This window comes from Lepisma saccharinum, chromosome 11, assembly GCF_977018435.1.
Source record: "Lepisma saccharinum chromosome 11, izLepSacc3.1, whole genome shotgun sequence".
Classification (NCBI taxonomy): Eukaryota; Metazoa; Arthropoda; class Insecta; order Zygentoma; family Lepismatidae; genus Lepisma; species Lepisma saccharinum.
The window spans coordinates 28,872,094-28,896,395 of NC_139239.1; the positions used below are offsets into that span (position 1 = coordinate 28,872,094).

General features: G+C 40.5%; 1 protein-coding gene across 2 annotated transcripts in view; it reads left to right on the plus strand.

Annotated features, from left to right (window-relative positions):
- The window catches only part of LOC145994695 (uncharacterized), a 150,454-nt gene that overhangs the window by 36,239 nt on the left and 89,913 nt on the right, over window positions 1-24,302 (plus strand). The window contains exon 1 of one of the 2 annotated variants that reach the window (XM_083130861.1): window positions 1,828-2,382. The exons of the other annotated variant lie outside the window; for it this stretch is intronic. The gene's annotated coding sequence lies outside the window, so the exon portion shown is untranslated. Of the gene's footprint in view, window positions 1-1,827; window positions 2,383-24,302 lie in introns of those variants that run through there. 2 annotated transcript variants of the gene reach the window in all.

Below are 24,302 nucleotides of genomic sequence, written 5' to 3' on the forward strand. Positions count from 1 at the left end.
TTTCCGTGACCAAACAAAGCAAATGCCTCTGTGTGACATAAAACCTTTAAAAATATATAAGACCCTAAAAAAAAAAGACTTCATTTAGGCGAAATAGGTTTTTTAGGCACTAAAAAACGTCATCACTTGTTGCGATTTTGGACGAAACGCTAACATAACTTATTATTTCTTACATACCTGTAAAGGGAAAAATAGGTTAAAAACCTAAAATCCGACGTCTAGTGATGACTCATCTTGATCATCATTAACAATCATTGCTTTTATCAATCAAAGACTGTTACAAAAAAAAGTCACACCGGGTGCTTGTTGAGTTCAATTGGTGCTACCCAGCGCCATCTATCATGTTTGGCTACACTAGATAAGATCTTATTGCCAGGATACCGGCTTGTAGTGAGTGCATAATAGTGAATAGAAAATTCATAGAATCCACACATTGAAATTACATAAATAATTCGGAACATACGTATAAAAATTAATTAAATCAGTAATTTTATATAATTTTGAAGATTCGGATTTCTGATCCTAATATATAATCGGATAATGAAGATTCGTATGTCATATCCAAGATTGGAGATAAGAGCCGATCTGCGCCAGCGAAGTTCTCTTTGAAAATTATCCTGCTTTCGAATAACCGCACTGATATTACAAGTACTGAAAAATTAGATCTCACTTCAATTTTTTTTGTGGATCATAAGTCCACTTTATGCATGGATAAGTTGATCGAGACTGGACCTACAGTTTAAAGTGGGATCCGACCCACTATGTGACTCCACTGGGGATGAAACCCGCGATCTCTTGATTACAAGGTCATTACACCATAGAGGAGACCCTACATCTATTTAGAATTAATTCCGGAACATTCAAGTGAATATTTTTGTTCTTGCTAAATCTGTGATACGAAACAGGCTTGCGGTATTAGGAACCTGTCTCACACCAAGGATCACTTGAATGCTCTAGACTAGAAGATATTCTAAACACGTGTAATTTTTAAGAATTTGGAATATCGTATGAGTTTCTCGAAAAATGGACGAATTTTCGAATTATTTCAATGTTCGAACTTTGCACCTCGGCACCGAAGTTCACGTATTCGAGTCCCGCCCTTGGCATGGATATTCCTTGTCCTTTCATCATTCTCATTTGACTCATTCTCATCATCGTGATTAGTCAAAAGTGTCAGGAAAGCAACGTATTTTTTTAAGGGTAATTCTGATTCGGATTTGAACGTCCATTCTTCGTTTAATCCCACCCCCATTAAAAAGAAAATTGTATGATACAGGAAGAGTTATCAAAGTAGAGACTTGCTGTTAAAGAAAAATATGTTATAGCTCTTCACTATCAGCAATATCACGTTTATTACATTTCTACATGCACCAATATTCCTAATTACAAGGTTTTGTTTATTAATTTAATGTAAAACAGACACCTAGAAAGTGATAGTAATCTGAGTTCCAACGAAGATCGAACTCTAGACCGCTTGCACGTAAGGCGCAAGACGTGTGGATGCATGAACATTTAGTACCGTCTTGAAATTACCTTCAAATTTACAAGAGACAATTATTTTAGGTGAATTTCACTCATTATTGATACACTGAGCCAAGCCTCCACCCTGCTTCCCATTCACAACCTCCCCTCCCCCCCCTGCTCACCTTTCCTCAAAGCCCCGACCTCACCTGAACCTACCCGCAGGGATTGGGTCGGTAACGGCGTGCTCAGAGAGGGGAGGTGAAAGAGAAAAAGGTGGGGGCGTGACGTCATGACTCAAGGAGCGGTTCGGATACCTTCATGGAAACTCGAGCTTCGGTTTTTATCCAGTCCTGTCTGGCGCGAACGAACGATAAGCCTTCGCGGGTTTCCATTGTTGACGACCGAACAGTTCTGGGTGCTTTCGCCTCACAGAAAACGCCTCGAGATCTGACAATCGGTTTGTGGCTTCGGCAAATTTCCCTACGATACGTTCTTTTTATGAGACGACCTGTTTGTGGTTTACCCCAGGAATTTCGAATATCAGTTTTTGTGTGGAAAATATAGTGCATCAGTTTCGACAATGGGTGATGACTCATCTTGATAATTTTTTAGAACAAATATTGATTTAGTCAATCAAAGACTGTTACAAGAAAGTCACACCGTGTGCTTCTTGAGTTCAATTAGTGCTACCCAGCGCCATCTATCAAGTTTGGCTACACTAGATAAGATTTTATTGCCAGGATACCGGTTTGATTAGCGAGTGCTGTGTTTGTATTGCCTTCTATCGCTGCAAGATTGCATTGATAGAGCAGAACATGTGTTCGTGGAAACATTGTGAGGTCAATCAGGAAATATTATGACTCAGTTTTGTGTGATTCATAGTGGAATTACTTTATCTTGGAATCTTCTTTAGACCAGGTAAGTTCCTTAATTGTTTAGTTTACTCTATTGCGAGTGCACGTGGTGTTGTTTTGTTGCCATCAAGTTGTTCAAGTAATCATCATTTACAGTTTATAAAGGTAAGTTTATGTTAATTGTGCCTCAGGGCCGTCTCTAAATAGGGGGCGACAGGGGCAGAGGCATTTCTGTTCCATGTGGTTTATCTTCCTGTATTCTCCCTTTTATGATTTTCGTCCTTCTTGTATCGTTGTCGCTTATCTTCCTGTTTTCGTTGTATATTTTACTTCCCTTTCCCCTCCATACTTCCCTTCTTTCTCCTCTTCTCCTTTCCCTGTTACTATCTCCGTGCTTCATTTTCTCTTTGTTTCTTTCTAGCTTCTCTCTTTCCACTTCTTTCCCCCATATCCTTCATTTTCTCCCTTGTTCATTGTCTCTTTAACTAGCTTCTCTTTCCCTATTTCTTTATCCTTTAACTTTAGTTTTATATCTCGTTGATCGTTTCCTTTTCTATCTCGTCTTTTCTACATTTCCTCGCTCTTTCCCGTTGATTGTTCCTTTTCCCGGTTACTCTCCTTACTGCTTACTCTCTTCATCTTCTCTTTCTATCCTCTCTCCCTATTGCTTTCCTCTTTACCTTTAATTTTCTCTATCGTTGCTTTCTTAGTTCCTCTCTCCCTACTTCTCTTTCCCCTATCCCTTCGTTGGTTGTTCCTTTTTCTAGTTCCTCTCCCTATTTCTATTCCCTTTACCATTCATTTTGTCTCTCACTCACTGTTACGTTTTCTACCTTCTCTCCCGATTGCTGTCCTCTTTATCATTAACTTTCTTTCTAGCGGATTCTCTTTCTGTCACGCAAGAATGTAAGTGCTGATGTTCCGGAAAGATGCGTAGGAAAGCATTTTATTTTTATTGCTGCACTGTACTTAACGTAGGTTTTTTACTTGGTGTAGGGGTTGGTGAAGGGATGACAAAATGTCAAAATCCTATCTTTTGGAAGAATTTTAGAAGGGCAGGTTGTTGAGGGAGATGGGACAGGTGTTGATCTAATGGCTCTTCTATATACACGCTACTTCAAAATAAACCTGTTATATACGAGAATGAGTGAAGGCTTGTCTTGTTTTGTGTGTGATCAATCTCGTCTCATTTTCGTCCATCCCTTCTCGTACTATGCCTGTCTCGCTCTCGGCTCGTCTCGATATCTACGTCTCAATTTCGTGTCAGTCTAGTTTTGAATGTCAAAGTACCAAACCTATTAAAATTTAATTAGACATGAACTTCCCTTTGTCTTATATTTGAATGTTGCATAATATAGCTACGCATCTTAATGCATACAAACTATTCACATACCTTACGATCTATTGTAGTGTACTGAAGTCTCGAACAAGATGAAATTCTGAGTCTGTGCTGCGTTGTTTCATACATTCAGGAAAAAAAATCTTAGGGTTGGTAGGGTTACACTACATTTACGTTTCGAGACTCGAGAGGGACCGAGAACGAGACATGTATATATGACTTGAGACGAGACTGCCAATTCTCGACTCGATATCTCTATCAAGCTGCGATACCTGTCCCTGCATTCTGAAAGTTGCAAGAATGAACAAGAAAAGAACGATCGCCTTTTAATTTCTCAGCGTCTGAAATGCGCAAACACTGCAACTTCAACGACCTGCTTATTCGCAAACGCAGCCACAAGCAATAGGAGCGTGGAATTCCTAAGGCATTTTATGGTTAGGAAGCAGATTTTTACTACCGATTCTTTCTTCACTTGTAATCAAAAGCCACGAAGGACATTCCTAGATGTCGCAGCAACGTTGAAAAATGCAAATGACTTGCCTCAGTCAGCAACTGCTACTTATGTCAGAATGAAAATGCACATTAAAGAAATAATGATACAGAGACTAAACAAGACTTGGCAGCACTTCGTTTCATCTTGTGTTACATGTTTTGTCTCATTCTCATCTGGATCTCGAAGGGAAAGTCCTGACTAACTCCTTTAAATGATATACTTCATGAATATCGGATATGTACATTCTAGTCGTTCTTTTAATAATTTTTTTAGGAATTTTGCCATTTTCTTGCACTTTATATAAAATATAAATACTATCATTCTCTTTAATTTGTATCACTTATGAACTAATGTAACTCTGGACTCGGAAGATAATGGAACCACAGTACTTGGCATTTTTAATATGCATTGTTATATGAGGCCTCCCCGATGGCTCAGGGTCCCGGGTTCGCTACCCGGTGAAGGCACGTGGTGGTTGCGATCACTTTAAACTGTAGGTCCAGTCCCGATTAGCCTTACTGTGCATAAAGTGGACTTAAAACACCAACTCAAACAAACAAAGATTGTTATATGTTACATATACGTACTACACCAACGTTTCAGAGACAAGTTCTGTCTCTCGTCTTCAAGGTAGTGTATATGCGTTAACTGGTTCTGTCCCCGTCTTCAGGGTAGTTAACTAGTTCTGTATTCACCTTCAGAATAAAATATGCTCTACCATGAAGATGGAGACAGAACCAGGTGTATGTACAAAGGAAACCAAGAACAGTGGTTAAAAGGTCAAACAGTTCATCACAAATCAACCACAATTGATGAGCTACAAACATAGGCGTAACTTGGTGGGGGGGGGGGGCAAGGGGGCGCTTGCCCCCCAAAAATTCAGGTTTTTTAAAATTTACAAGTTAAGATCTGAGGAGCTAAGTAATAAATAATAATATTTATGATTTCGCAAATGGAACAGTTATTTAGCAAATAATCCTGGACACTATTTTTATGGGATTAAAAAAATTTCGACTCTGCCCCCCCAAAACGTTAGCCTCAAGTTCGTACTTGTCCCCCCAAAGTTAAGTCCCAAGTTACGCCCATAGCTACAAATAATAAATATTACTTACTAAGGTGTTAAACAACGTAAAACCTATCTATAAATAGTTACAGCACTCTTGCCATGTCTTAGTAAATCCCAATAGAAGCAAATTCAAGATTTTGGCGAAATTCACATGTACGTTATGTTGTACAAACGTAGTACACAAAACTCGAAAGTGACGATACCCTTCCGTGGCGGCGATCGGGTTCCAAAACCGGGAGGGAGGGCATGGTGCCAAAAAGGGGGGGGGCAAAGACTGTATATTTTCCTTTGTAGATAAGATTTAGCATAGTGCGGGGGCAAAAGTGGCGAGCCCCATTCGCATTTATCTCGCAAACAGTTCGTTTGCGACCGCATGTTCACTGAGACTTCTTTGTTTCTACTATCGTGTAGTTTTTCACCGTTTCTGTTTGCGCTATCACTTGAGGTAAATACCCTGTATTTACCTCAAGTTTTATTTCCCTTTTTCGAATTGAATACATACATATCTAAGCTGTTCTTGAATAATCTTTTTTCGATGGTTTCTGTAAACCAAAAAGCTTAATCGAGTCCAGAAGTAGGATCTGAACCACTGTGTCCCATCTGAATGGTAGCCGAATGGACAAATAGATATGAGAACTACGTTAGTTTCTCTCTTTGAGAGTGACAGGGAAATTGAAATGATTCCAGAAGTGTAGAAAATAATGAGGCACAACAACAAGCGGTGAAGCGAGAAGGTGAAAGTAATCGGATAATGAAATTCTGACTCAGGATTTTTCTCCTTTCTTCACACCCAGAGGGTGAACACTCCTTAAAACTTTCTTTCTTCAAGAATTCGTTCTTCGTTGTCATTCGTTATCCATTTCTTCATGTTGCTACAAACAAGACTTTCAAAAGTGAATAAACTATCCAAAATTTGAAAATACTGTTTCCTGCTCTTAAATGGAGGACTAATTCCAATTTTCTTACGTTAACTTCAGTGAGTGGTTAATGCAGAGTCTGACTAAATTTGACATGCAATTTAACATTGATTTCCAACCGAGTAGATACACGAAATATTTCTCTGATATGTGTTTTCGCAGCAAAATTATTTTAGTTACTCTGTAATTCTTGGAGCATTTGAGAATGAATGCTATCGAAGGTCGTTAGACGTTGTTGGCTATGTGAAACGATAACACAGACTCGACAAAAAATGTTTTTTCACTAACAGCCTTGAAGATGTTGGCAAGGCAAAAAAAAGGGCACATTTTACAGAAAGGTGCAAGATGGTTTGATTAACAAATATGGCCGTGTTCTTATTTAACTTAGGTACCCATTTATTTGAGGCTGGGTGGACTTCAGAGTCGCTTTATGAAGGGCAAAGCCAAACGCCGGCCGAAAACTCCCGAGAATCGAACCTGGGTCTTCCGCGTGGCTCCCTATCGACTGGATCACTCGGCTCCCTCAAAATTCATATGGTTTTTCTTAATAATCTCCCTATTTTTGCACGACAGTTCATTTATCTGTCCCTCGATAGGAAGAGAATTGAATTCTGGCCCCGAGTTCGAATCCCGGCCTGGGCACGGGTGTTCTGTTCTTTGCGAATCTCCCTTTGTAAATTTCATCATATCATCACTCATTCTCATCTTCGCGATTAGCCAAAAGTGGCAGAAAAGTGAAGAATAATAGACCAAATTAATCAATCAAGAAATGTCAAAGGTAATTGTATAATCGTTAAGAAAAAGGAAGGAGAAAGTCATCAGGGACTGCACCCACATACTTCATATTCCTGCATGCAATCTCTTCTAAGCCAACCACGTTTCAGAAAGGACAAGGAGAAAGGTCACTTGATTGGGTTCGCAGCTGAATTATGGGATTGGTTCGGGGAAAATCACATGTTGCCAGAACGCAGGAACGCGGATGAAAGTGGATAGTGACGATTCGGCAGTGACTGAGTGGTCTTTCGATGATTGATTACTACGCTTCTCCCTGTAATCTTCTTCCATTCGGATGGGAGACGAGTTGTGCCGGGAGGACAACAGATGTAGCAGCATTTGCTCTTTGCTGCATTAGTGCTAATCGTGTGCTGTATGCTTGAGTACAGGTCGAGAATTTGATTGTAAGATTTCTCGTGAGACAACAAAGCATCGAATTGATGCAATGTCAAAATGGGAGTGATCTTACATTTCAAACTACCAACGCGCTGCATCTCTCAACGATGCCTTTATATTGTGTAGAGTTATTAACAGACTTAACTGCTCCTAATTTTATAAACAAAAAGAGTACAGGCCAATTGCAATCACTGCTGTATCCAAAGGCACTAACTTTGAGAGGGTTAAACCTTTTCTATCCATAAATCAGGGATACTTTTCCGAGATCGTAAATGTGTGAGGCCGTCCCCCCGCTCCCTCCTTCCCCATGTCTTTATAACATACAGTGTGCAGGGGATGGCTGGCTTTACTTCTATATTTTCGAATGATTTCCATAATTTAGAATGGTTTGAAGTTTAAGTCCACTTTATGCACAGATAAGAAAATTGGGACAGGACCTATGGGATCCGAACGCCTTCATTTTTTCCCCCTTCATTACAAGGCGACAACGTTACCACTACGCCATCAGGGAGTTGCGTTCCGGATGGACGTGTTCTGGGCAAGATTTGAAATTGATTTGGGTATCTTTTAGAAAGAAGGCCTTTTCTCTCTTTAAATTTACATAATTGTTTTGCAGATGTAAATACGTAGGCGTGGAAAGAATAGGAACAAGAGCAAGATTCTAAAGACCGAGAACCTGACGATATCAACTAGGTACAAATCTAGGGTTTAGTTTAATCTTTGCATGGGAACAAGCATGTAGTAGCTGAATTCGATTCCCGTAGGATCCGAAGTCCTGGATGCCATATCTTAATTAGGACTCTTTGCCTCCCCGATGGCGCAGTGGTAACGTCGACGCCTTGCAATCAAGGGGTCCCGGGTTCGATACCCGGTTGAGGCACATAGCGGTTCGGATCCCACTTTAAACTGTAGGTCCAGTCCCGATTAGCCTTACTGTGCATTAAAGTGGACTTAAAACAACAATTCAATCAATCAATTCAATTAATTCGGACTCCTGGATTCCATATCTGAATCCCAAATCCTAGATCTCATATCTATATGCAGAATTCTGGATCCCATATCTAAATCCAGATAGTGTTGCCCACGAGACGAGACTTTGGCCTGTCTCGTCTCGTGGAAATGTTGTCTGGTCTCGAAAATATTCGTTTGTCTCATGACACATGGTCAATCTCGTCTCGTCTCGAATTTTTAAAAGCCTGTCCCGTCTCGTCCCGTGGACAACACTATCTGGAACCCATATCTGATTCCGGTATTCTCAGTATGCGCTTAACAAGGGAGATGCCGGGGATTCCTGTACTCCCCCCACAAGAATTTTTATCCCCGGCAAAATAAAAAAAAATGTAATCTTTGCCAGGGATGTTCTTATCCCTGCCACAGGAAATTGAATTGTATACCATTTCGTAACTATGGAACCAAACACCACTGAAAAATTATTATTTGAAAACAGTTTGCAGCCTACTTCGCGTCTGAAGTTCTGTTTTCAAATAGTTCATTGTTTATTTCTTTATTGCCTTCGGGTGCAGAGGTTTTACAAAAAAGCTTCGAGTGCGACGCCGTTGCTCTGTCCATTGTCAAATAAACTACGAAAGCCTACCGCCATGACAAGAAGAGCTGATTTCGTCTGGAGGTACGTAGATTACATTTCTCGCCGTCATTGAGTTGGTCAAGTTTTCTTGGTGTTACTAGTTCAATAACAGGGCCTCCCCGATGGCGCAGTGGTAGCGTCGCCGCCTTGTAATCAAGGGGTCCCGGGTTCGATACCCGGTGTAGGCACAAGTGGTTCGGATCCCACTTTAAACTGTAGGTCCAGTCCCGATTAGCCTTACTGTGCATAAAGTGGACTTAAAACACCAACTCAACCCAACTAGTTCAATAACTCTTTTTGTGTTTTGGTTTTCTTAGAATGTAAAAATACTGTTTATAAATTACGTGTAAATGTTTTCACAAGATTTAATGTCCTAGGCCATTGATTCCCAAAGTGTGGTTGGCTTCAAGGGGCGCCGCGAAATGTTCCAATATTTTCACTGAAGTGACACTTATTTCAAATATGTGCTTATATAGTACTTTTTACACATAAAATGTTTCTGAATTTGAAATATGTGTTTATTTTTTAACTTAAGGCAAGCAACTTAACCATACTAACTGAGCGTTGCAAGTGTTAGGCCTACGTCCTGACTAGGGCGCCGCGGAAAAATCTTGAAACAGTAAGGGCGCTGTCAAACGATAAAGTTTTGGAACCCATGTCCTAGGTACTTAGTACTGAAGGCAACAATAGAGTTTAATGACTGGTAATATATATAACGTTGCACGACACTGAGTGAGCATCCCCCCCCCCCAAAAGAAAAAAACAAGAAGCTTAATTCGCACAGTGGGTATTCTAGATCTTATGTGTGCGAATCTTCGAATACTGGATCTGATATCCGAGTTTGCATTGCCCGAAAAAAAAGGGGGAACAACATGAAAAAGAGTTCTGAACCTCTGTACTACGTAGATGAAGTAGGTCGCCTCATGACGACAGAGTTATTGAAGCCGGGGTCCTTCACGGAGTGCCAGTCAAACGCATTAGGCATCATGATATTTCTCTCACGTTTTATTACACGAACATCTATAAAGAAACGACGTTCCGTAAAGAGCTCAGCGTTTCATGGCCACCACAAAGGAAATCCTTTCAGAGCAACCATTCTACTTTTTTTCTTCCGAACTTGACCTTTCCTCTTCACTTTCTTTTTTCCTCCCGTCACTACTAACTTTCATTGACTTGTGTGCTGCTGGGTGAGAGTACAATACTCCGTGTAATTGCAATACGAATGTGGGCGAAGTAATGTAAAATGCGACATGCTTAATGTGCTTAATCTGTGAGAAGAAACGTACTTCATTTTCATAAGTATAGATGGCGCATTCTGATTGCATACTCCCTCGCCCTGTTTTTCCAGCAAGCTCGTTTCCTGCGGTTTCTTGCCTCGTTGCACTTGAAGGAAGACTTAACAAGTGGGACTAAAACATAAAAAGGATCTGCGTATCTGTACGTTGTGGAAGAAAGGATGTATTCTAAAATGATCTCTCAGAGTATTGTAAATGGATGATTAGTACAAATTTCATTTATAACGCGTTTGCATCAAATCAACTGTTTCCAATGCTCAATTTAGTGTGATCATTGAATTAAAAGCTCCGGTACCCCTTTCTACATCCTCGATTTCAGGCAAATTTCAAATATTTTCGTGAAAATATTTAGTTCTCATAACAAACAATGTTTGCAAATAGCGCGGAAGTTAATTTTTTAGATCTACGTGCTACGAAACTTACGTTTTTTATGAAATTAAAATTCCTTGCGTAACATCAAAAATGTTTTTCAGAACTTCTATGATGGCGGATGATGGATTCATGTCACAGGCGCAAGTCTGAGGATTTCGGATCATGGATTCATGTCACAGGCGCATGTCTGATTTTTTTCTTTTTCTTCTTATGATTGACTTGTGCAATGGGAACATTTGCGATTGCGATATGTTATTTGTGAGATATATTGGCGGGTTGGACATTTCAGACATTGGATTTCATTTATGCGACTTCAGAAATTGGAAATAATAATTTCTTTTTGGCAACTGCAGGCCGTAAAGGGAAGGGTTGTTTTTTCTAAATGACTTGTGGGATGGGATAATTTGCGACTTCTTATTTTTATGATGGGAAGGGAGTGGAGGGTGGTATTCTGTGGAAAAGGACAACAAGGACTTTCAACGTAGGAGTTACTTCATTTTTGGAAAACAGTGAGAAATAGTGTTGGGAGCAGGTGACTCCGGCCAATTTCTAACATGCCTTTAAAAGGGACTATAGATAAAGGCGAGTAGCCGGAGCGTAGCGGAGCGGAGGCGGGGCCGCGGTAGCGAAAGGGGGCGGTAAATCAATTACCCCAGGGGAGGAGCCCGGAATCGGTGGGAAATGTGGACTCAATAATTTCAAACGACAAAATCTCAACTTTAAATGGCTATACAGTTGTAAATACTTCTTTCCGCGCTCCAATTTTTTTATTCACAATTAGGATCACATAATCTTCATAATGAAAAATACAATTTTGAAAATTCGAGGGTGCAGAATAGGGTACCCGACCCGAATTAAATTTACTTCCAGGAGGGACATGTGTACTTGGACGATTAAACAAATATCTAAGCCCGTAGTTCACAAATTGGGCGCCGTGGCTGGCTTACAGGGGCGCTGCGGAATGTTCCAATATGTTCATTTAGATACAAAATGTTTCTGATTTTGAAATATGTGTTTATATTTTAACTTAAGGCAAGCAACCTAACCACACTAACTGAGCGTTGTAAGATAGGACTACATTCTGACTTGGGCGCCGCGGAAAAATCTTGAAACACTAAGGGTGCAGTGAAAGGAAGACGTTTTGGAACCCCTTATCTAAACAATGACTCCTCAAGACGTCACAGAGAGTGGAGACTCTGGAAATGTAAGCACCCTATCTGATTTTCTGCTGAAGTAACTGAAGATATACATACCAGAAAAGACGATAACACAGTTATGTAGACATTTCTCGCAGTAAATTTTTTAATGCTGCTATTTTAAACAAAACCAGGCTTACCTGACGTCGAGACGTAAGAGCCATTTGCAAAAAAATTGCAATTGCCTTCCGTCTGACGTTCTTTACGACGGCCGAAGAAAATGATTACTTATCTTTTGGATTATAGAAACTTCCAACTATTATCCGCAGTGCTGGATCTATAAACCGCAAAACCCCACTGTGGGGGGGGGGGATATTATCAAGGCTTTAGGGGGTTCTTGTCGTGCTTATACGACAGGGTTCGTCGTACTCAAGTAGGTGTGTGTATAGTAAAACAATAAACGTACAGAAAATGCAATATACTAGTATACAGTATACATTCTGCCAGCTTACAATTTAAACTTAACGTTAGTTATTAATGACGCAGTTAAAAGTGTCAATGAGGTAGCAACATTTTTCAGGATTTGTATGTGGTTTTAGTTGGATATTCTTCCATCATTCACTGCGAATTCCCAGGTGACTAAAATAAAAAAAAGACTAAAATAAAAAATAATAATAATAAAAAAATAATTCCACTGGATCAGCATCAAGGTACCAATTCATACTTGCTCTCAGGCTCACGTGTACGGATATAATGAACAGTCTGAGAGAAATCTTGCAGAGATAATGAGTGCTTCACTATCGTAGGGAGAACTTTTCTTTCGGAGGGGTTGCGTTCTAGGGGGAGGGGGATACACAATAAAATATTTCGTAATTATCATTTAACAGTCGTTTTGAAAGTTGTTCAGAGACAAAAATCGGGGGTCATTTTGAGGAGTATTTCCATTTACCACAGACACTCTGGCGTCTGCACCCGTGGCCCCCATTCTGTGGAATTGTGTGTCGTCTCCCGTCAAAGTGTTCGTGATTGTCCTTTCATCTAATCGCCATTCATCCTCACCGCCGCGATTAGCCAAAAGTGGCAGAAAATCGAAGTTAAATAAAAGAAAACAAATAATATATCTTCATAAGTCGCGTATCCTTGTTTTCTGCCACTTGTCTAGTAAAATAAATTGCCGACCTCCGATACGGAGTGGCTAGCATTTTGGGAGTGTCCCTTCATCACTTTCATCATATCATCATTCATCCCCAACGTCACGATTACCCAAAAGTGACAGAAAAGCGACGCTAAATAACAAAAATGAAAACATAATCAAGTATATTAAATTGCGTTAGGTAGGTACCGGAGAATGTATGTGTATGTGTGTGTGTGTGTGTGTGTGTGTGTGTGTGTGTGTGTGTGCATATATTCTGCTGGCATATGAAGACGTAGAGGTTAAAGGTAAGCATCAAAGACACCGAGAATGAGAAGTTAAACCGCTATCTTCAGCACCCATCATAACAGTTTTCTCTCTGCCGAATTGTACGGTACTTTTTCTAAAGAAAATACTAACACACACGCAATGAAAATGCCAACATCTTCTGCGTGAAGTCAGCATCTTTCATCTAATCTCTGCCGGAGAAAGGAAGTGATGGGGAAAAAATGTCAAGGTTGGAACACCACAAGAAAAGACAACTTCTACTCTTGCTCTGAGGAAAAAAAAGAATGAAAAAAGGGCCTTGTTATTTGCAGAAAAACTTGCAAGCAGTGTTGCTAACCGGAATTTTGAATTATAAGGTTGCTTGGGTTTTGAAGATTTAGTTGTCTGGGTTTGCTTGGGTGGTTTCCAGCCTTACCTTACACCTGTTGTCCAACTACACTCATGATCTGAGGAAGGGGACGTCGCTATGTGTTGAGATGGTAGCGAGACGACCTCCTAAAAACGAAAACTGACCCTACGAGACAGACTTATGCAAAATTAAGACGAGACTGAGCCTTAGTGCACTTAGGAAACTGTCAGTTTCTTTAGGGACTTTGGTTTGATATTTGAAAATTTTATTTAAACCAATTTTCCATTGCTATGCAACTTCTCAAGACATGCCAAGCAGATGGTTTGTAGGGACGTTTTATGCGTATTTTGTTTAATGGTAACTGTTGAGTTTTGGGTTCTTTCAGTTCTTCAATTACACAAGAAATGGAGTCAGGAATAAAACAGTATCAGCAACACCAACGTAAATGTATAATTTAGGAACACAGTAACATAATCAGCACAATAACTTACATTGTGATATGAAGATACCAAGTTGCGTCGCACAGGACGGCTATATCATATTGGACATGTTTGACAGGAAGAACGCACAGACTAAACACAAACAACATTTAATAATCAGGTCTGGCGTTCAAGTTCAATCAGCATACGACAGTAACTTCCGTGGCGGGGGGCTATCCCAACGCAGCTACGACGCCAATCAAATGATTTGTAGTAGATTTCGATATATACATCTATCTTCACGATCGTTTTATGGCTAGGACTGTTCCACTTTCAATGAGGGCTGAGAGGGGGGGTAAATCGTAACGTAAGGGAGAGGGCCTTGTCCCCACAAGAGGATGAGGTTGAGAGAGATTGAGCCAGAATAATCACCTTTGCTTATGATGGACAATCTATAAACGAAATGCCTTGATCCAACAGCCCTTTCGAGCGCCAAAGGCCTTCAAGCATCTTTTTAGACGAGAACTCGCAACCGAGTGGCGTTCTCGGGATAAGAGGCCCTTGTTTTTTCAGGATGCTGGATCAACCTCCATTTTGAGCGCGCAATTGTTTCTTTTCGTATCTCTCCAGTTATCTTCACTATACATAAGAAAAACGTGTTTGACTTTTTGGCAAAAAAAAAGAAATTTGTACCCTTTGAAAAATTGACAATTTTGAACAAATTTTTTGGTAACTGTAGTGTTACTATGTCACGGTATCTAGTGACATGCTAAACGCAGTTCGATATAAATTATTTTTTGTTTATTGATTCATTTTATGCACAAACAAGAAAGTGTGATGTTTGATTTTATTTTTGTGAATAAACTTGTATCCGAGCCAGACGTCGGGAGTTGGGAGATGGGGTTTTTCTTGAGTGACAGCCGCCGCCTAGAACATGACATATTTGCACCAACGCGGAGATAAGGAAAGATTATTTTCGCCGCTACCGGGCTCGAGTCGCAGCAGGCGTTCGAACCCATGTTCACGGATGACCAGGAGAACCAGCTGGAGCCCAACTCTGCAAGGATCCAGGACGCGTCGCTGACCGCGCCTTTCAAGACAATGGACAGAGGTCATTTCCATCCCCTGAGAAAGCGAAGCCAAGCCACTAGAGCGTCCTGTTCAACGGAAGAATTCGAATCTCTTATATATAGGCAGTACTATGATTCCAGACACAGTTTTTGCCCGGATTTCATAGAGAGAGCATCTCCGCGCTACACTCTCGCGTGATCATTGCTTTGTGTCCGTGAACTTTGTTTCCTTACGTACTGTGAGCCACTTGCAGATAGAGAGTTACCAGTGTGCTCCTTATTTTGGTGAAGATTACGCGGTGATTTGTTTTTGCCAAGCGTGGACTACGTAAGGATGGAGGGCTAAAGAAGATAGAGAAGGGAGGCCGTCGCTTCCCTGACACCCGCAACGATGCATCGCCATCTTCCGACGAAGCCAGTCAGCCAACGCCAAAGACGACACCAAAGCCAACACTGCCCAAAGCCCGAAGGACGTTTTCAGAACGACGCCGATCGAAGCCCGTCACCGGAGAGAGAGATTGAAGGACGACTCCAGAACGACGCCGATCGAAGCCAGAGGGAGAGATTGAAGGACGACTCCAGAACGACGCCGATCGAAGCCAGAGGGAGAGATTGAAGGACGACTCCAGAACGACGCTTCCAGAACGACGCCGAATCGAAGCCCGCCACCAGAGAGATTCCTGACCGGCGCGTGACCACGTACACCCGACGCTAGTGACGAGATGAACGCCCGAAGTTCTGAGGAGGTGCAAGTGCAACAGATCGTCGCAATTATTCTTCGTCGCGATCGACCTTGGAGGACAATTTCGCCACAAAGGAACCGTGTGCAAGTCCCGCGTCCAGGAGAGATGAATGACCACGCCATGTAGCAGAGTCTGGTACAGTATACTTCAGAGGGTCTCATGTACATGTAAACGTGCGTCGTTAGTATCAACACCGTACAGTTAACGCCGAAGTCTCACTTATTCGCAAAGTTACTCAGGAAACCCCGAACCTGATCCCCGCGTCTGATAATTTGTGGTATTGTTATAAAAAAGGGTAATTTCATGTTCAGATGTTCTAATTTAATTGTCTGCATTCAGCGTTAGAAGCTCCATTTCATTTCTTTAATATTTAGTATAAATGGTCAAAGTGTGCTCCATTTCTTGTGTAACCGACCGCCCCGTCGCGCCATTTAATTTGTCAATAGTTGACTGATGAGTCCTTTTTAATTGTGGAAAGCGTAGTTGTTTTTATTGCAAAGTCGTGTGCGTGAAATAGTATTATTTGTTGCATAGTGGTTTTTGATGTAATTTTTGCTCGCGCCGACGATTGATTTGTGTATTTCCGGCAGCTGGAGCCAATTAAGTTTTTGCATCACTATGTAATTGAGTAGTTGTTCTCATTGGACGAGAGAGGCTGGTGTGTAATACCCCCGTCCGAGAAACTTGTATAATGTCGTTCTTACGAGTCAACGCATACGTTCATTCGAACGAAAGATTTAACCACGCCGACCCAATTGTCTTAGTTAACCGCTTTCCGAGGGCTGGCACTTAAGTTAATTTAAAAGAGCACAGGAGCTGGCAGACAAATAACCTAAATTCACATAAAGGTTTAAAAATTAAAAGGAATGATATGTTAATGAGATCCATGATTTGTATCCATACTTCACAGGTAAAAATACCTCATGTGTGTGAAAGAGAGATAGAATGAATGAGAGAGCGTTTGAGGAGGCTTTGTAAACAGTTGTTGATTGCAATATTTTTGTTGTTACAATATATATTCACTTTTTACCGTTCGTCAGTGTTGTTATTTGACGTTTTTCAGGTACCAGATATTATGCTATTAGTGTTTTATGATTGTTCGAATCTACATATCAAAGGTAAACAATACTTTTCAAGGTATAGCTTGAAAATAGTATGACAATAAACGACCGTCTCAGTACCGAACTTGATAACTGGACCGTGAGTCACGACCGGTTTCCCGTACACATAACGACGTTTGGCCCCGTGCCGGGGTATGATTGACACGTCATTTCGGGGACCGTGAGTGCACTCGTTACAACTACACAATTACTAAAATAATTTGGTTCTGGAAAACAATTGGTTTCTCGCTTATTTAAACAAATGTTTGCCGTGTACGCGAATTCAACCCTTCCCACAGCAACGTTGAAATAAAATCGTATGCATGCAGTCGCAATATTCGAACATCAATTGTGGGGTTTCCAGATTTTAATCTGAGCTTAAATATTGTTATGTAACGTAACTCGTACAATACCTAGGGTGTTGTTCAGATCAGTTTTGCCACTTTGCACAATACAGACCCATATTTGCTTTTGGCACATGTTGGAGGATGCACCTTTCATCCAAGGTCCCGAAGGCGCAGCAGTGTTTATTGCGTACTGTGATGTCATTCATGCAAGGAAGTCGCCTTGAAATTCCATTGCGACAGCATCAAGTATTATCACAGCTAGACAGGATGTGTGGTTTCGTGCCACAGTTAAGTAGTCATAGTTATGTACGTCCACTTCTGGGCTTTACAAGGCTCTCCCTTATGCATGTGGGCTGCATGACTTAGGCCATACTGATGTGATTCGCACCATGCTCCGGCTGTCTTTACCTCCCAGGCTTTCCATTGATTAGAGGCTGGGCAGTACCAGAGCTGCTTTGTGAAAAGTCCCACCTGAAATAAGCTACTCCGGGAATCAAACCTGGTCTCAATCTAAGGCGACTTCATTTATTATTGCGATTTTCTGACGTCTGTAAAATTAAAACTTGGAAGGCTGAGTGGTGAACGGTGGGTCAAAAGGGACTAATTACTAGACGAGAACTGGACTAGAGCCCTCGAAACAGAAAATGAGGCAAATATTTGGTAAATTGAGACGAGGCCTGGCTTAGTCTTTCCTCTCTTCCGGAACTTTACTGACATATTCAAATATAGTCTACATCAAAATTGCAAAGTAAGACGGACAAATGATATCATTTTAGACTTGGAGACAAGACACGTGCTTAGAAATCGAGAAAAAGACAAGCACCCTCAGTCACAGACGATACGAGAATGTGCAGAACGAACACAGTCACAACACAAGTCTCAGCTTGATTTGCTAACAAAATATAGTTGTTAGCTGCATATGATATTTTTGGCCATCAAGAAGTGTCTCTATTCTTCCTTCAGATACGCCTTTCAGTCATCTTGAGGTTTTTAAGCAAATATTTTCATATTCCGAGTTATTTTCTGTTGCTGTTATTATGGATCAATAGTAAGATGGACAGGATTCTTGTTGGGAAACCTGATGGTAAGAGACCTGTAGGAAGGCCAAGACGAAGATGGAGGGATAACGTTGAGATGGACCTAAAGGAAATCGGTAGGGATGGAAAAGAGTATATAGATCTTGCTCAAGATAGGGACAGATGGAAGGCCTGTGTTGCTGCAGCCATGAACCTTCAGGTTCAAGAAGGCTAGAGAGTTAGTTAGTAAGATGGATACTGTGTGCTGTATCTGAAGCTTTCTCGACAAATAAATAATTCTTGGCTCTTAAACTGTTATCATCAAGTTGCCAAGAGTGTGTGTGGTACAGTCGCCAGGTTTCTTGCCAATATATCTGCATTGTCCTGAGCTCCAAACCTTCCTCTGATGGTCACTTCAATGTCAATTTATTTGTTTACACCTCAGTCCAAAATCCTAAGTAGCTTCAAGTGCCTCCCAATGGGGTAGTGGTCAAGTCATCGCCTTGTAAGCAAGGGTCCGTGGTTCGAAACCCGATTGAAGCACATAGTGGTTATGATCCCATTTTAAACTGTTATTCAGTCCCGATTAGCATATCTGTGCATAAAGTGGACTTAAAAAAACAAACTCAAACAAGCTAAGTAGCTTCTTTGATTAGAATGTGTTCTTTACTGATGTCGTTGGATATATATAGAGCGAGATTTTTATTACATCGTCCAGGCGATATGAACTAGACGATATATCGTCACGATATTTTGCCGATACACACACACACACACACACACACATATATATGTATATATATATATATATATATATATATATATATATATATATCGTCTCAGCGATATATCGTAACGATATTTTAGCGATATATATCGTCTCAGCGATATATCGTCACGATATTTGGCGATATGTATCGTGGAGACGATATAGCGCCGATATCACGACACGGAAAAAAATATCGTATCGTCTGTGATGATATTTTCTTGACGATATATCGCGATATCAAATTTCCGATATCTTTCATCCCTACTCACTACCTGGACTCGTACAGCCATCGAACAGAAGCAGTTTCCCCGGGCGAAAGGTAGCCTCAGGATTGTCCACGTCCGATGTTCTGTAAATGCCAACATGATTAGAACCGGAGCAACTTTCCCTTTCGTGAGTCCGGAGCCGTCGAGTGTGTGCAACATCCAAACCACGAAATTGTGTCGCTCGTGCCAAGGCCTGACTGCGACGCATGCACGCCGTTGGTCTTTCGTTCATGGAAGCTCTTTTGTAGTCTTTCTCGCAAGTCGACGTCTCATTTACGTTTGTAGGTTCGTTAAGATCAAAACAAGGCATGTTGTCTTGCTTCGTGCAGCAGTGATCTTGTCCGAAGGACTGTGTTTTGCCAGTAGAAGGTCGTGGTTGAGATACATATCTGCGAACCTGTCCTGATTCCTTTGCTGATAGCGTGCGAGAGGGAAATATGGACGAGAGTGGTGACAGTAATGCCTTGTATTCATTCATGCAAGAGTTTTGTTAACGTTGATGTTCTTGGAGATCTAGGAACAGGATTTTGTCGTAAAAGTCTGAGCAAGGAGATGGGTTAGGTATTAAGCAGCTTGCAGAAAATAACCATTGGCAGGCGAGGCTACCGAGAGTAGAAATCACATTCTCGTTCCATGACAAGAACGGTTGCCCCATTCTTGATCTCTTTCAACATTGTAAGTCCAAACTTGAGTTCGCTCTGCAAGGTAACACCAAAGAATATGAAAGAATCTGCTGTTAAAATAATCGTGAAGGCTGCATGCAGTGGCGGCGATTGGGTTCCAAAACCGGGAGGGGGCAACTGGCCCCCCCATCGCTCCCCCTAATCGCCGCCACTGGCTGCATGGAGTGAATTGAAATTAATTTTAGTTGGAGGAATAACACACGCACACAAATATCGAAGAAAGAAGTCTTGTTCTACAAGACACCTCGTTCTCATCTTGAATTTTGGTTTTGATTTCGTTATCTGTCGTTCATGGTGCAGATTTTTTGAGCACATTCTAAGAGGGATTTTAAAGCAAAAGTTAGCATGGAAGCAGTGGCGTATACTGAGAACAAGATCTGGGCTATCTCACTTGTCACGTGGCCCTAGTCTATGAATAGAAATAATTTTAACTCATAAGAAATCAGGTTGCCAACTCATAGGAAATCAGGTTGCCAAGTCATAAGAAATCAGATTGCCAACTCATAAGAAATCAGGTTGTCAACTCATAAGAAATTAGGTTGCCAACTCATAAGAAATCAGGTTGTCAACTCATAAGAAATTAGGTTGCCAACTCATAAGAAATCAGGTTGCCAACTCATAAGAAATCAGGTTGCCAACTCATAAGAAATCAGGTTGCCAATTCATAAGAAATCAGGTTGCCAACTCCAGAACCAGCATCATCATCGCACTGATATGAATAATAATATTTACAATTTCTGATCTATTTTTCCTGTATTTTATTATCTATACTACAGGCTTCGCAGATAGCCTAGAATATACGCTCCTGCATGGAAGAATACATGAGACTTACTTGTCAGCCAGTTTGGGCTTGGTTTATTTCAACACAGCAGTTTCTGTAGTGCTCGTTCTTGATGCTTCCATGTTAATGCACTGGATGCAATTGTTTTCATTCGAGAAATGTATTAAAACAAGCACAAGTGATATACTTTGATAAACACCGTAATGCATAATTAAAAATCAGAAAGGAGGAGGCAGTATTGTGTCAATGTATGAAATAACGAGAGACAAAATGAAATTCAAATAGGTGTACGGAAGAAACTGATTCGTTTGAACAGTAGCAGCGCCAGACTTCCTGGTGGATGAGCCACGGCATGGCTGCCAAAGATTTAGTTGAGCCACACCTTCAATTGCCCCACTCTCGGCGCCGTCCCTGCGTTTGAATAGAGCAGAAATGTTTGGTTGAACTTTTAGGTAACCAATAACAAAAAAATGTATGGTAGTCTTTAATTAACCAATCCGTTTGGTTGAGTTTTATGCTAACCATAAACAACAACAACAACAAAAAAATGTATCATAGCCTTTCAATTAACCAGTATGTTTGGTTGAGCTTCTAGGTAACAATGAACAAAAATGTACGGTAGCCTTTGAGCTGACCAATACGCTTAGTCTAGCTTTTTGATTAGCATTTTCTAAAATAAGTAATCTTAACTAAATATTTGGTAATTCTAAACAAACAGGTCCGAAATTGTCAGAATTACTAAACAAAATTGCTGCTTGTGGAGAATCATTTCTTTTTTCCAATTTAAGTACTTGTTTGTCATCATTGGGGCTAGTAGAAAGATTTACGAATGAAGAAAATAAGAGAAGGAGGGATGAAGGTAAAGACTCAGTAGAGAATAAAGAGTTCTAATAAAGAAATGGAGCGTTAAGTGGACATCGAGAACAAACTGAAAACATGCTCACAGTAGATAGTGATACACTGCTTATCCTCCTTGATGTATACATTCAGTCACGAATGAAGCCTCATGTTATCGAGAATTTTACCTCAATTCCTTCATTTTATGATGGCCATCATTTCTCTTATCTCTTCAGTTCCAAGTGAAGGCCGAAAGAACAGTGCAAAAACGTACATTAAGTGTTCACCGGTGCATAACATGGAACTTCCAAAGCAAGTCACTTATACATCAGTGTTTGCAACTCGGTGGTCACTGCTTGGCGTGGTTACTGGCTCTGGAGTTGTTTTCGAGTTTTACTTTTGCAGCGAAACTTTGTAAAAGGTTAGGTTTCAACTTTTTTATGATGACTATTCTTCAAAACTTTTGAGAATTTGAGAGAATGTGGCTGTAGAGAATGAAGGAAATACTATATTTTTCTATGCAGAGAAAATGCGTTTTTCAGTCACATATTGCATTCCTTTCCGCTATATGCCTTCAAACATAAATAAGGTTTTCCTGGTTAATGAGAAATACGAGGAAACTTTAAGTACTGTGAAGACATTCACTAGTGCAAAACCCTTTCTTGGAAAATGTGTGACATTTTACGACCTATCCTCTACAAATAAAGTTAAGATTATTCTCGTAATATATCTGGTTGTTCTGCATTTGGAGCTTGAGAGCGAGCCATAACTCCGCAGTTACCAATCAGCAAGTGAGCCGCTCACGTCATCTTAACCCAGAACCGTTTTTCTCACGCTCTTCACTGTTGGTAGGCTCACTATTATTATATTATATTTATAGCTAAATTCATGCGGTCAGACGGAGATGTTTTTGGTTAAGCTTTTTGTTAACCATAAACAAAAAATGTATGATAGTCTTTTATACAATACGTTTGGTTAGACTTTTTAGTAACCATAAGCAAAAATAACTCAAATGAACTAACTTGGAAAAGTAATAATAGTCTTTTGAAAGATCAAAACAACGAACTTGTAAAAGTAATAATACTATGTTAAAATAATAGCAGTAATTACTCGCATAAATTTATTCTAAAAGATGACACCATACCTCCATTCTTACACTCACGTACCTGAAGTAATTGACACTCCTTTTTAAATGTGCATAGTTCTTTTGACCTTAAGACTCAAATCCAAGTGATTTAATGGCTTAAGATGACATCATAGTGACGCCAAGAGTCGTCACCGATAAAGGAGCAAAACAATAGCATTTGCCGCGGCCAGGACAGGAGTAATCATGGCGATTTTGCATTTTTGTTGAAGTTTTGGCAACATTAGTGCCCTGCCTTCTAGTTTTATTATTTGTGGCCTTTTCGCCCTGTCTTGGTTTGCTTTATTTTGATATTTTCTCCTTTCGCACTACTGTCTTGCTAATAGGGCATTTAACATTGTATTACATTGTAGGAGTTAGTTATATTGTACTCGAATTAAGCTAAGTAGTTAGACCTGATCATTTCTATTCTATTACATGGATTTGCTTTTGTCTTTCTTCTGCCCTTGTCCTAAGTGGCTTACTCAATTTAGTGTTGTATACTGAACTAACTTGATATTGCGACGGCCACTTATCCGAATATCCAGCGAAGACTCTGCGTGACTTGACTTGTGTTCCATTAACCCGTTTGCGGTATGTATTATCTTATGCGACTTGCTGTTTCATATATTTGTTATTTTCAAGTTAATCTAGTCTCGCTAAGTTATTTCCTGGGAAAGACCACTAAGCTTTCCTCTTCACCCTATAGCTATCTTGCTTGCTGTTCAACTACAAGAATTTGTTGCTCTGGAAAAACCTGTGCTCTTCTGGTCAAATGAGATACAAAATACGCTAAAATACCTTTCAACTTTCATGGAACTCCAGAAACCGAGAAAGACATTCTAGTATGGAATTTCCAGCTAAAAGGAAGTTCATGTCAACCTGCTCACGCCAGATTTCACCTGACATTGCGAAAGCAGAAGCCAATTACAATTCAGACGACTCAAGTCGATACAAATTCTCAACTGCATACCAGGACTTTAGAAAAAGATGTCCTGTTGCGGGTTTGAAATATTGACCACCGGAGTAGAAAGAAGACTCAGCTGCGCTTACATAAAAGCAACCTTGACTCGCAAGTAAATCACTCCCAGAAGCAATTAAAGCCGCAATTGTTGTCAGACGAACCTTTATGCTTGTCTTCCCTAAGAACAGGGTTACGTCGTCCTTGACTATGCAACCGCAGGAACTGACGTCTCCTTTCGAAACGGTTCCATGCCCTCAGAAGTAATTCTTGTTGGAGACGAAGCTGAGGACGGAAGGTTTTAGTGCTGTACCAGAGAGTTGACAATTTTTTTTCTTCTTGGCAAGGTGAACAAACTTCACAGCCTCGTCTGGTGAGGATTCATGGGGCGTGGCCCTAATGAAGGAGCTTTTATCTTACTCTTTATTTGTTTTTGGATCATCTATATGGTGCTGAATGATTATGGTGTCTCCTCTTTCGACTTTAATCTTGATGGTGTTATGTATGGTGGTAAATCTGAGGCTGGTGAGACATGGGGATCGCCAGATTTTGTTTGTAGGGAGGAGTCAAGTCATTGTATAAAATTCAGTGCGAGGAGTAATAATAAAGCCATTATGATTATAAACTAGTACTCAGATTATTTTCGGAACATCTGCAGCAGAGTTCGCGAGTCTAACTAGCGAGCCTGTCTCTCTCCCCCTTCTCTATTTATTTCTTTATCTCTCTC